General features: G+C 44.3%; 1 protein-coding gene across 1 annotated transcript in view; it reads left to right on the top strand.

Moving 5' to 3' along the window:
• The window catches only part of LOC128744581 (extracellular serine/threonine protein CG31145), a 129,967-nt gene that overhangs the window by 40,451 nt on the left and 75,955 nt on the right, over positions 1-13,561 (top strand). The window contains exon 2 of the mRNA XM_053841703.1: positions 3,043-3,079. The gene's annotated coding sequence lies outside the window, so the exon portion shown is untranslated. The remainder of the gene's footprint in view (positions 1-3,042; positions 3,080-13,561) is intronic.

Here is a 13,561-nt window from a genome sequence, read left to right as displayed (position 1 = left end):
GTTGACGAATACCCTCAAATTCGTGGCTGTAGACCGTTTTCTCATAAAACCGTGTTGGTGTTCCGAAATTATTGGGTGTACTGCATGATACACAACATCATAGACCATCTTTTCAAGAACCCTGGGGAGACAGCTCAGAATAGAAATTTCGCGATAGTTCTCAATGTCGTGGACATTTCCAGTCTTGTGTATAGGAGTGATGGACGCGACTTTCCACATCGTTGGAAAAATACCACAATCTAGTGAACGATTGAAGATGATTGACACGGGTGTAGCGAGAGATGTGGCAAATTGTTTAATGAACGATGGTGGTAGATTGTCTGGACCAGGACCAGGACCTTTTGAGGAATCTACGGACGAAAGTGCTTGTTTCACATCCTCGATTGACATGATCAAGTGTGGCAGATAGATGTTGTAATGCGCTATGCCGGTCAGCCAATCGCGATGTTCATCCGGCGTATGAGAAGGATGAATGTTCGAGAACACACTCTTAAAAAACTTAGCAAAAAGTTCAGTAGCAGCTACCGCGGAGTCCGTGCGAGCTTCTTTCAAGAAAACGTCGTGCGGAATACCGCCATTACGCCATTAACTCAGGGGTCCACCAAGATTGGCTAAATTGCACTCGGGGCAGTTTTTGTCTAATAGGGATACAGTCGTGGATGATATCGAAGATCACATCATAAAACCGGAGAACAGCGTGGTCAACATCACAACCTGCTAAAACTGTTGCCCAGTTTAAGGATTATATGGACGAAAGCTGGATGAAAGGAGTGGAGTTGCAAATAGCCCACCACAAAACAGAGGTGCTATTAGTTAGCAACTGTAGAGTGACGTAACGGTTGGAAATCTCCGTTGATGGGCGCACTAAGACCTTCAGCTGTGTGCTGAAATACTTGTGTATGGCCAAGGCCTGCAGCGCGATCTCCAGAATCATGCCAAATAATGCTGGTCCAAGCAGTTTGTCCTATCTCAAGATAATTCCGTGGGACCAGATGAAAGCTTAGCGGTACTGGCATGAATTGAATGGGGTGATATTTGTACCGGATGACCTCAACTTGCCAAAAACAAGGCTTCAAAAACGTGACGAATATGCTTTTCTATTTTTCCATGAGAATTCAAAAAAACTTTTCGTTTGTGTAAAATATGTTCTTCTATTACTAAATGGATCAAGGTTTATCACATGCGATGCTTAAAAAAAGATAATTATTTGATACTGGAATAACAATTTATAGAACGTTGATCAAGCGAACACGCTGTATAAATTTCATGTTTACGTATTTAAATCCAAAGAAACACGTGACCGTCCCATAGCGGTTCTTCTGTAACCTACATTAGAGAGCTTTTTCTTTTGTAGCCACTGGTCGCCGCTGGTTGACGTGCTACATAAGCCAATTTCCGCTAATAGGTGCTTTGCAAAACACCTTCGGGAGCACTTTAGACACAATAAACGTGCGGCACTCTCTCAACAACCTATTCGTCCACCTTGATTTGTTCGGTATAATTTACCCTATTTACTATTTTTTGCACAAGAAAATACCGGCGACCGCAAGACGACCGGAAAGACTGATTTCCAGTTAATTTTTTGCAATATTTTTCACATTATGTCTATTAGCCTTCAAAGTTATATTAACTTTTAATTTTTCTTGATTGTCTTCCACTTTTCTCAATTATCTGCACGTTTTAATGTGAGCCATTCTTTGAATTGATAGAGAAATAAATTCCTGTCTGATATCTTTAGTCTTCTTTATGCTTTTTTGTTTCATCTGCTTGAATTAATTATTTATCAACTTTTCATGTTTATGAAACGAGTTTGCAATTAGGAGACTAATGGATGCATGTTCATCTTACGATTAGTTTTTATAGCATAATTTAATTGCATAAATTCTTTGTTCTATCCTGCAAAATTACAAACTTTTTTGCAGAACATTCATGCGTTTAATCTTAACCTTAGGCACAGCCGTTTCAAAGCAGAACTCAAAGATATGCTTCCAACTCCAAGTAGTGCAGATAACAGATTCATTATTCATGTAACACATGTTCCCCGGAAGTACGACAAAACAATTTAGCGAAATCACGCGCAGACTGAGCAAATTATTTAAATAACCGATTTAATTATCCACCGCCACACGCGAATTGCATTCAACAGTTGCTGAACCACCAAAGATTAGTCCAAGTTTTCTATCCCGTTCCTCGTGAATTCAATCCAACGCAACGTGAGAATAAACTTCCTGATCCGCTTAGAATCCGTTCCCGAGCTTCCCAACTGCGGCGCGGACTACAATTTGCAATGTTTATAATTCCTTAAATGTATTCATTGCAGTCAAGAACACGATTGTCGACGGTTTCGAAATTCTGCTGCATGTATGCAAATTGTAAACGTCTTCTTCGTTCGGCTGGACTTCCTGAAGACGATGCCAAGAATGACAACGATAATGTTAAGCGAGCAGAAAACTAACAACAACAACAACAACTACAGCAAAAAATTTAGCTTTTATCGTTCATTATTATTGTTGTTATTAGTGTTTTTTAGTTCTCAGTCGTACACAGCCGGTTGAGTAATAAAGGTGTTCGCTTCAAATGGGCCGGACGTGCCCGGCTTGTGAAATAGGTAGCTTACAAAATGTGTCCATGGTCGGGTCTGGTCTGGTTGGTAGCCTTTCGGAAGCATAGAAACGGGGAACCGCTCCACCACTACCGTGTCAAATGAAGCGGGAATAGTCACACGTATTAGCATGTAAATGGGTTTGTTTCAAACGCCAGCGAGCGAGGCGGGAATTTCTAAGGCTTTACACAATAACACGCGAAATAGAGTTGTTTCAGTAGTTCGAAAAATGAACTCAAATTAACAGGCAGTGATTGATTTGCATAAACGGAGCAGCATTCTGATGGTAATTGGCGAGCAAGTGCGGATATACACGTTTGATACATTCTAATATTATTCTATGTAAATTATTAAATCACTTTATTATCAGTGTGTGTTACTCTGATTTCTGCTTAAATGTATTCCACAACTAACTTTCCTATTTTTGTCTTTATTTTCAGATACAGTGCTGAATAAGAAACATGGTCTATAACCAAGGTACATATCTTAACGGAATTAGGTGTAAACTAACGAGGACCCACAACTTTTTTTTAATAATTATTGTGTTACACGAAGATTGTTCTTTGAATCAGACAGAAATTATTGCCTTCACTTTTTCCCGGAAATTACGTATTTCTCGTTGAAGGTATAAACCAAAAGAACATGGATTAACTTTTGTAGGAAAAAAAACTCTTCACAGGAAGTTAGTGATTGTATCATGAAAAACCTTGTCATGCAATGCGTTCGCCTAAACCGGATATTATTAGCAAGAAAATTATAGTGAAAAGTTAATTAACAAAAGTATGAATTGACACCGCAGAATTTTCTCGTAAATTGAGTAATCCAGCCACATCTGCTCGGAAAACATGGCCCGACTATGATTCGCGAATTCTCAGCCAACCGCACCGAGTGTGTAATGCAGACCGCTACATAATTTAAACATATCAGATAATCTATCAGCAGATAAAAACCTCATTACACGTCAGTCGGTCGGAAAAAAGCGTGAAAAGGTAACTGCCTAATTGCGGCCAAATGTTACCGTCATAAGACAATTTCTCACCAGCACCCGAGAATGGTCGTTCCTTGGAGGGCCAATCAGCCGTTCGCATCACTCGGGTTTCTACTTGAGTGCTTTTTTTTTCTCGGGACGATATGAATCTGGCGTGTTCTAACCGTACAATTATGCCATCATCGCCACCATCAATTACTCGTTCCCATCGGCCGGTCTAGAGACCGGCACTAGCACACCTAGCTCAGGAAAACTCCTCGTCCACTCGGCGCGAGGCACCTCGTCCATACGTATGCAGCTCATCACACTCCGTGCTTGCGCGGTCGGTTTGCCATGCCCAGGTGAGAACATTTCACGGTCATCAACGAAAAGATGGAGAGTACCCCACATACCTACCGGCCACCTCGAGACTCGAGTAGCACTGCAGCGGCCAAAAGCCGTACGAGGGAAGTGCACGATAATTTCTTTTCAACCACCGACCGACCGACCGACCGAACATCGGTCGATGTCGGAGCAATTGCAACATGGTCGGCCACCGGGCAGACGGCTTCTCGCTAAACACGTGTCCATGAGAATAGCAAACGCGGCTGCCGTTGCCGTAATTTACACGGCAATTGTTTTAGCTGGTCTACCGGGCGGTCGGTCGGTGTAGTGTAGACTGGGAGCATGGCGAAATCTCGAATTGAGGCTTCTGCGCTGTGGTTCTCATATAATTTATATTAGGAAATAGCTGCTACAAAGCTAAAAAGATGAACCGGGAGTTATGTCATTCAAGACAGTGATATAAGTATAAAACCGTATCGTTTTACCACACTTATCATAGTTTCGCTCTCTGTAGTAACCGACAAGAAAGTGAATTAGCTAAGTCATAATAAATAGCAATTTGCTGTCTGCAAACAAATATCAAAGGTTACGCGCAATTTTTTTGTGCTCATGAAACGGTTCGCTGAAGATTAACATTTGCATTTGAAATAGTTCTTAAAAGCTTTATTTAAATTTCATATGTATAATTTGTTCCAATTCTAATTGCTTCGGTCATGCAATTTACTTACAACGGTTTATTAAGATAGACAATGATTGTTCTTGTTCCTTGTCAAAGCGCCATAAAACTGTTCGTTTTATGGTGCTATTATTAACATGGTAACACCCTGACCAAACAGGTTTATTGCTGCTATTATGAAGAATATGTGAATTCAACTCCGAGATCATTTTTGTATGCGAGGTCATATTGCCGTTTTCTAGCATAACATTTTTGGTCGTCAAGCAACAATTCATAAAAAAAACTGAGTTGCAGAAATGAAGTTATTATCAATCGGTTTTCATGTCAGAATGCAACTTGAATGATTTCGCTAGAAACTAAGATTGACTAATGAATATGCTTATTTTGTTGTGATAACTCGTTTTCAAATATAGCAGAATTATGATGGCTCGTCCAATATGCACGATAAAATTTAATGCGCATATGCTGCACAATTTTGGAAGCAGCTGAAAATGTATTATATATTCTTTATAGCTCTATTGAACAAATCGCAAAGCTTCATTAGATTAAGGCGGTTGCCGTCAAGCAGTATAAGGCATAATCATTTTTATTGCTGCTTTCAGCAGAGTGTAACAAACTTATTTGAGCTTTTGAGCTGACTTTTCAAGAGGTCATAAAAACCATCTGAAAAGTGGGCCTCTCTTGGTCGGAAGGATGTTTTATCATAAGGTTCTAGTAAAGCTGATAGCTTTATTAGTGGTTTCATGAAATTGGTCATGAAAACCATTAGACCATTGAGTAGTTTGTATTCCGTCCTTGTAGGTGCAGGAAATTCCTAGTTCTGAACATACAAATTCATTAGACTCAGAATGGCGGGGCAGTCAATATCTCCTAAAATCATTCTAGTCAGCAACATGGATTGATCGTTGGCACGCCTTGTTTCAAGAGTTACAAAATTAAGTAGGCGGTAACGTTCCTTGTACGGCGGTAGGTTTCTGGAATCACATCATGCAACACTACGCAAAGCATAGCCTAAGAATTTTTTCTATACTGCTTCGATTCTAGCGGTTCAAATTGGTTGATAAGGACACCAGATCACAGCTGCAAATTCCAAAACAGACCTTACAAGATAATAATAGTACAATGATCGAAGGCAATACGAACTGTGGAGCTCTTTTGCGATTTTGAAGACATATCCAAGTTACTTGTCAGCACCTGCACTTTGAGATGCTTGTTACTCGAGCATTACGGTTAGCATGCTATTCGGGCCCTGACCGCGATCCATACGATCAAACACTGCTTTCAGGTCCGTGTGCACTGCATCAATTTGCACCCCTTCATTCGGGCAGAACGAGAGGAAATCAACGAGATTCGTACAATTTGAGCGTTTTGGGGAAAAAAACACGCTGGTCTGGGGAAATGTACTGTTGACAGTTAACGAACAGAAAACGAGAAGAAATCAACAAAATTCGTACAAATTAAGCTTTTCGGAAAAAAAACATACTGATCTGAGGAAATGTAGTGTTGATAGCTTGCGAACAGAGTGTCGTACACGAATATCTCGAGCACTTCGATGCACAATGATGTATAATCCCTGGAACGTTTTCAACGTTGCACTTATCACCCTTCTTGTGTACAGGGATCATAACTGAATCTTTCCATAGTGCAGGGAGCTTACAGAGCTGGGTTGGAACAATGAACGATAGAGGTATAACGCAAACAATAAAACAATTTTAGGATGCGAACTGGAATATCGTCTGGTCCGACCACTAACAAATATTCTAGATCAACCTCGTGATTTTTTATTTTGACCTTGAAAGGTCAGGCACATGATTAATTTGTTATAACAATAGTTTTTTAAGCAATGAAACACATAGTCGATATGATCTAATAGATTGAGATCAGGTGTAATTCAGGTTCTCATTCAGTGGTTTGACTACAGTAGACGGAGGAAGAGGCACAATTTGTGTCTAAAATTACTCAACCCGCCAGTGTTGTTGGTTGGTCAGTTTAAATGTACATCGCACGCTTAATCAAGGGATTGTGGAGTCTCTCTTTTGTCCAGTCCCTCTGTGGTTCAAAGCATCATCACTACCGGCGTGCGACATGGCGTGGGAAGAGTAGTGGATTCGAATCCGGTTGTAATGCTTCGATTACAGCCCGGTTCGATCCATGAATCCCCCAGCTTGGATAAAAGATTGCAGTACACAACCCTGTGTTTCATTACTTTCTTCTACCGTTCCCTACGTAAATTGTACAGGGTGGCAACTACTTGGAAAACCTGGAATTGTCAGGGAATTTGAAATTACCTGGAAAAACCTGGAATAATCGAGGAATTTTTAACAAAATCAGGGAATTCTTCAAATAACCCCAATGATCGATTCATTGAGTAGTCAAGTACACCTAGAAATAGATAAAGAAGTACGGCACATAAGCGATAGATTGGGTTATCGATAATTAGCTCAGTGTTTTGCAAAGGGTCTTGTTCTGCGAGTCAAGTGAAGTGCTATAACAAATTTAGTTTGCTCTCACTTTGCGCGTTTCGTTTGGCGTTAGTCAAGTCGAATCAAATGACATTGAAGTTTAGGACGGACATTTTGCGGCATGTGACACAATTCGCAAAACATCGAAGTAAATGCAAGTGGCACCGCAGCGGAATTCGGTTTTCGAAAAATGTTGGAGAAATTCCACTGACTCACGGCAGTACATAAACTTGCCATACTGTTGCATCAAGTTGTAACCGAAATGCGGGTGTAGCGACCCTACCTTCCACGTTATGAATTTTTGGCTCTATCTCGGACCCGGAAGGGTAAATCCCGATCAATCCATGCAAAGGGAAATAAGCCGCGTTGGTCAGAAAGTAGAACAGCCACCAGTGGTAAAGCGAAATTAGAATTTAGCTCAATTAAACTGCTTTTTTGCATGGCTTATGGCTCGAAGAACGAAAATTAAACATTTCCGCGTGGCTGGCAGGAAAAGCACCACGGCGGGTTCGAGAGCTAGCGGCAATGGACACTAAAACTCCGCTTGCGCCTGAGTTTGCGAATAAACTTGCGCGGGAAAAAGAACAGATGTGGAACTCACGCGAGGAGCGTAATTTGCTGGTCGGCAGAATAAGAGAAAGTGATTGAAGAATTCGCCTAGGGAAATAGAGTAGGTAGGGAAAGTTTTCTCAATACCTCCTAGATTGATAAACAATTCAAATATCAATGATCGAAACGCATTTTCAGTTAAAATTATATCGCAATTGGAAACCTAGAATTTTATTAAACACCGGGAAAGGCCTGGAAAAATCAGGGAATTTGGTTTTTCGTATCCAGTTGCCACACTGTTGTAAAAAAATAATGCTATAACAAATCAAATATTTTTGTTTTCCGATGGCAGTTTCGATAATCTCCTTAGTTATACGAAAACCATTCGGGTTGGTGACTTCGTTATGAGTGTTTCTTACAGCAGAGGCAATTTGCTCCAAGGAAGCAGGAAAACGATTAAAAGCTTAGACTAAACTCATGTTTTTAGTCTTGACCTGGAAATGCGGTTATACATATATATTAATATTTTTTGAAACGGTGGTTCTACAATTGATCAAGGGACGGTAGGAAAAGAAATGAAAATTTTTTGGCGAAGGATGGGAATGAGCGGAAAGGTGAGGAGGGGAGAGGGGTTTTTGGTAGCTACGCTTAACAAGTAGTCTCTTTGACTCCTACCTTTTGTCCAATGTTGGAAGGTGCATGGGTCGAACCAAGCTATAATCTGAGATTATAACCGGATTCGAACCCGGAAGGAGACTGCAAAACGTACTTATTAAGATAGCGACGCGTCTGGTTGGGTTTAAGACACAAATTGTGCCTCTTCCTCTGTCTACTGGAACTACACTACACGTGACGTTGTTCGACTGTCAGTTTTCTAGTCGTCGCAGAAGTTGCAAATCACTTTCGACCTGGTCGAGCTATCGTTCACGTTGGGCCCCCCTGTTCCTGGTGCCCCCCTGGTGGTGGGGTTGTTGAAGAGGACTATTTTTGTCATCCGGCATCCTTACGACGTGTCCGGTCCACCGTAGTCTGCTAACTTTCGCTAGATGTACGATAGGAGTCTCCCCAAGCAGCGCCTGTAGCTCGTGATTCATACGCCTCCGCCACTCTCCGCTTTCAGTTTGTACTTCGCCAAATATCGTCCGCAGCACTTTCCGCTCGAACACGGCAAGGGCGCGTATGTCCTACGTGAGCAGCGTCACGGCTTCAAGTCCATAAAGAACTACCGGTCTAATAAGGGTTTTGTACATTGTTAGCTTCGTGCAGCGGCGTATGCTTCCTGATCGTAGCGTTTTACAAAGGGCAAAGTAGGCCCGATTTCCCGCATGGATGCGCCGCTGGATCTCCTTACTAGTGTTGTCGTCCGCGGTCACCAGCGATCCCAAATACACGAACTCCTCTACCACTTCTAGTTCGTCGCCGTCAACGGTTACCGTCCGTGGGAGACACGCGTTTGTTTCCTTTGAGCCTCTTCCTTGCATGTATTTGGCCTTCGACGCATTTATTTTTAGCCTAATTCCCCTAAACTCCGCTTTCAATCTGGCGTAGATTGCCTCCGCCGTCGCAAAATTCCTGGCTATGATATCGAGGTCATCTGCAAAGCCTAGAAGTTGGCTACCGTTGGTAAAAATCGTGCCTCTCGTTTCGATGCCCGCTCGTCGGATCACCCCCTCAAGAGCTATGTTGAACAGCACGCAGGATAAATCTTCACTTTGTCTCAACCCTCGCCGCGTCTCGAAGGGACTCGAGAGTGTCCCCAAGATGCTTACGAAACACATCACTCGATCCAATGTAGCTCTGATCAGTCGCGTCAGTTTGTCCGGAAAACCTTGTTCGTGCATTATCTGCCATAGCTTGTCTCGATCGACTGTATCGTATGCTACTTTGAAATCAATAAAGATGTGATGCGTGTACAGACACGTTGTACTCCCGACATTTCTGCAAGATCTGCCGTATAGTAAAAATTTGGTCCGTAGTTGCGCGAGCCCCCGTGAAACCTCCTGATAATTCCCTACGAAACCTTGTGCTATCGGTGACAACCGGCGTAACAGGATCAGGGAGAGTACCCTATAGGCGGCGTTTACCAGCGTAATACCACGATAGTTGCGATAGCAGTCTAGCCGATCACCCTTTTTGTAGATGGGACAAACCACTCCTTCCATCCATTCCTCCGGTAGCTTTTCCTCCTCCCAAATCCTCGAAATTACCCAGTGTAGAGCCTTTGCTAGCGTTTCTCCGCCATGTTTATAAAGCTCTGCCGGTAGGCGGTCCTTCCCAGCGGCTTTATTGGTCTTCAGCAACCCGATTTCTCGTTTGACTTCTTGGAGATCAGGTGCTAGGACATCACTATCTTCCATGGGCGCTCCTAGGTTAATTTCCGTTCCGCCTCCTTCTGTGACTTCGCCATTGAGGTGTTCATCGAAGAACTGCTTCCACCTGTCGACCACCTCGCGCTCGTTTGTAATTAGATTCCCTCCCTCGTCCCTACACATGTCAGGTTTCGGTGTGTAGCCCTTCCGAGTTTGGTTCACCTTCTCATAAAACTTGCGCGTGTCATTAGCTCGGAATAGTTGCTCTAATTCTTCACGATCTCTGTCCTCCTTTTGGCGCTTTTTTCTCCTCAGGATCGTGGTCAACTGGTTCCTAGCTCGTCGGTACTTGGCCAGGTTCTCTCTAGTGGCAATACTTAGATAATTTTTCCAAGCATTTTTTTTCTCCTCCACCGCTTGTTGGCATTCCCCATCAAACCAATCATTTTGTGTACTCCGAGGCTCAATACCTAGTGCCGCGGTAGCGGCCTCTCCGATGGCCGAGCGTATTCTGCCCCAACCGTCTTCGAGGTTTGAAGCACCTAACTCCTCGGAAGAAGGCAGTGCCTCATTCAGTACTCGCGCGTAGTTCTCGGCAGCTGGTGGGTTATCTAGCTGCCTGATGTTCAGCCGAGGAGGGCGGCTTTGACGTGTCCGATATACGGTGGACAGCTTTGAGCGCCCATGTACTGCTACTAGGTAATGGTCAGAATCAATATCCGCACCCCGTCGGGAGCGTATGTTCGGGATGTTAGAGAAAAACCGGCCCTCTATGAGAACGTGGTCAATTTGGTTCATTGTACGTGGGTCAGGTGATCTCCAGGTGACTTTGTGGATATCCTTGCGCGGGAAAAAGGTGCTTCCGATCACCCGGCCTCGGGAAGTTGCGAAGTTTATACATCGCTGGCCGTTATCGTTCGTGTCGGTGTGCAGGCTATGGGGTCCTACCACCGGTCTATAAATCTCTTTCCTACCGACCTGGGCGTTTATATCCCCGATGACGATCTTGATGTCCCGTGACGAGTAGCTGTCGTACGTTGCCTCCAGCCTCGCGTAGAACGCTTCTTTCTCATCGTCGGGTCTACCTCCGTGCGGGCAGTGCACGTTAATGATGCTATAATTGACGAAACGGCCCTTTATCCTTAATACACATATTTTCTCGTTGATCGCCTTCCAATCTATCACGCGAATGCGGTCATACATATATATTAATATTTTTTTGAAACGGTGGTTTTACAATTGATAAAGGGACGGTGGGTATGAAATGGAGAGAGTTACCTGGAAGGAGCGTCAAACATAGCTCTGGCTCTCTCAAGCTCCCACCTGGCGCCTCCACGCAGATCTAAGTCAAATGATGACGGTCGATGGCCTTACCCGGAAATGCTTCACGTACTTACTGAAGCAGCTAAGCTAGGAGGTGCGAACTAGAGCGCCTGTTCTCCAGGTGAGGGGCGGCTCACACAGCGTCTGTCTCGTAACGGGCGGCTGAATATGAAATGCTGTATCCCGCAAGCTATACCTAAGATGGCAGACCCATCAGCGGGATGTAGGTATCGCGACCCCGGTGAGGTAGTATACCGAAAACTCAAGTACCACGAACAACGAACAAAGAAATTCAGGACGGAACAATCGGTATAGGACATGGCAAGGGACAAGGAAACGATTAAGGGATAACGATTGGAAACTTGGTACCTGGAATGTCCGAACTCTCCATGAACCGGCACGGGCTGGCTTGCTTGCTCGAGAGCTGCATCAACTCGGAGTGGAGATCGCTGCTATTCAGGAAGTTCGGTGGCCAAATTCCGGAGAAAGGGAGTTCCGTGCAGTAGACCCTATTGCAGGCACTTCTTTTAAGTACCACATCTACTACAGTGGCGGTAAGAAAGCTGAACATGGAGTCGGTTTCGTAGTGTTGGGAAAACAAAAGCAACGAGTTATCCGGTGGAGGCCCGTAGATGACCGTATATGCGTGTTGAGGATTAAGGGCAAATTCTTCAACTATAGCCTAATCAACTTATACGCACCGACAAATGATAAATCCGATGATGCTAAAGACGAGTTTTACGACAAGCTTGGGAGGACCTATGGAGAGTGCCCAAAACACGACGTGAAAATCATCATCGGAGATGCAAACGCGCAGATCGGGAGGGAGGAATTCTTCCGTCCAGTTATTGGAAGACATAGCCTGCATCTGTCGACCAATGATAACGGTCTGAGGCTCATAAATTTTGCCGCGGCCAGAGGGATGGCCATCTGTAGCACCTACTTTCCACGTTTGAATATTCGGAAACAAACCTGGAGGCATCCAAATGGAGACTCTAGCTCTCAGATCGATCATGTCTTGATTGACGGTCGACACTTTTCGGATGTTATCGATGTACGGTCTTTTCGTGGACCAAATATCGACTCTGACCACTATCTCGTAGTGAGTAAGATTCGCGCAAGGCTGTCGAACACGGCGAAAGCTCGCACTGAAAGGACGCTGCGTTTCAACATCCAGCGGTTAACGGCAGACGGCGTTGCAGTGGAGTACGCCAGGAAGCTTCACCAGCGAATCGCAGAACAGCAGGTAGAAGAAGAAGATATAAATGGGCTGTGGAGGAACATCCTTGGTGCCATCCAAACAACAGCGAGAGAGGTGGTAGGCACGACGCGTGGAAGACAGCGTAACAGCTGGTTCGATGCCGAATGCCAGAGAGTGACAGACGAAAAGAACCAGGCCAGGAGTCGCATGCTCACTGCGGCAACGCGTCAAAACAGAGAGAGATACAGAGAGACTAGAGCTGCGGAAAAAAGAATCCATCGTCTAAAGAAACGTGAGTACGAGGAGCACGTGCTTGCCGGCGCAGAGGAGCGATACGCCAGCAACGACACACGGAGTTTCTATAAAACGGTGAGAAGCAGGAATTTTGCCATGCCTGTGATGTGCAATGATAGTGCTGGCAACCTGCTTACCGACAAAACGGCGGTAGCAGCCAGGTGGAAGGAGCACTTCCAGACACTATTGAATGGAGAGGTAAATGAGGAGATCAGCAGGGACAGGATAGAAATTGTAAGCGATGGTCAAGCTGTGGAGCCACCAACACAGGAGGAGGTTAAGAAGGCAATCAGTGAGCTGAAAAACGGTAAGGCTGCTGGGAAGGACGGTATCCCGGCTGAACTTCTAAAAGCGGGGAGCGAGCGGCTGTACGAAGCAATCCACCGGATCATTGTCAGGATCTGGGAGGAAGAACAAATGCCGGAGGAGTGGTTGGATGGCCTCATTTGCCCAATTTTCAAAAAGGGACATCGAATGGAGTGTAAAAACTATCGAGGAATTACATTGCTCAATTCTGCCTACAAGGTGCTTTCCCGTATCCTGTTCTGCAGACTGAAACCGTTAGCGGAGTCCTTCGTCGGCGAGTACCAAGCTGGTTTTCGTGAGGGTCGCTCCACGACGGATCAGATGTTTACCCTGCGCCAGTTGCTAGACAAGTTCCGGGAGTACAACTTGCAGGCACACCATCTGTTTGTGGACTTTAAAGCGGCGTACGATTCAGTTAAACGAAATGAGCTGTGGCAGATAATGCTAAAACATGGTTTTCCGACGAAACTAGTTACGCTGATTCGTGCGACGCTGGATGGATCCAAATCATGCGTTAGAATAGCGGG

The sequence above is a fragment of the Sabethes cyaneus genome, chromosome 3 (genome assembly GCF_943734655.1).
Source record: "Sabethes cyaneus chromosome 3, idSabCyanKW18_F2, whole genome shotgun sequence".
NCBI lineage: Eukaryota > Metazoa > Arthropoda > Insecta > Diptera > Culicidae > Sabethes > Sabethes cyaneus.
The sequence above is the reverse complement of the archived record's forward strand: the minus strand, read 5'-3'. Positions and strand labels throughout refer to the sequence as shown.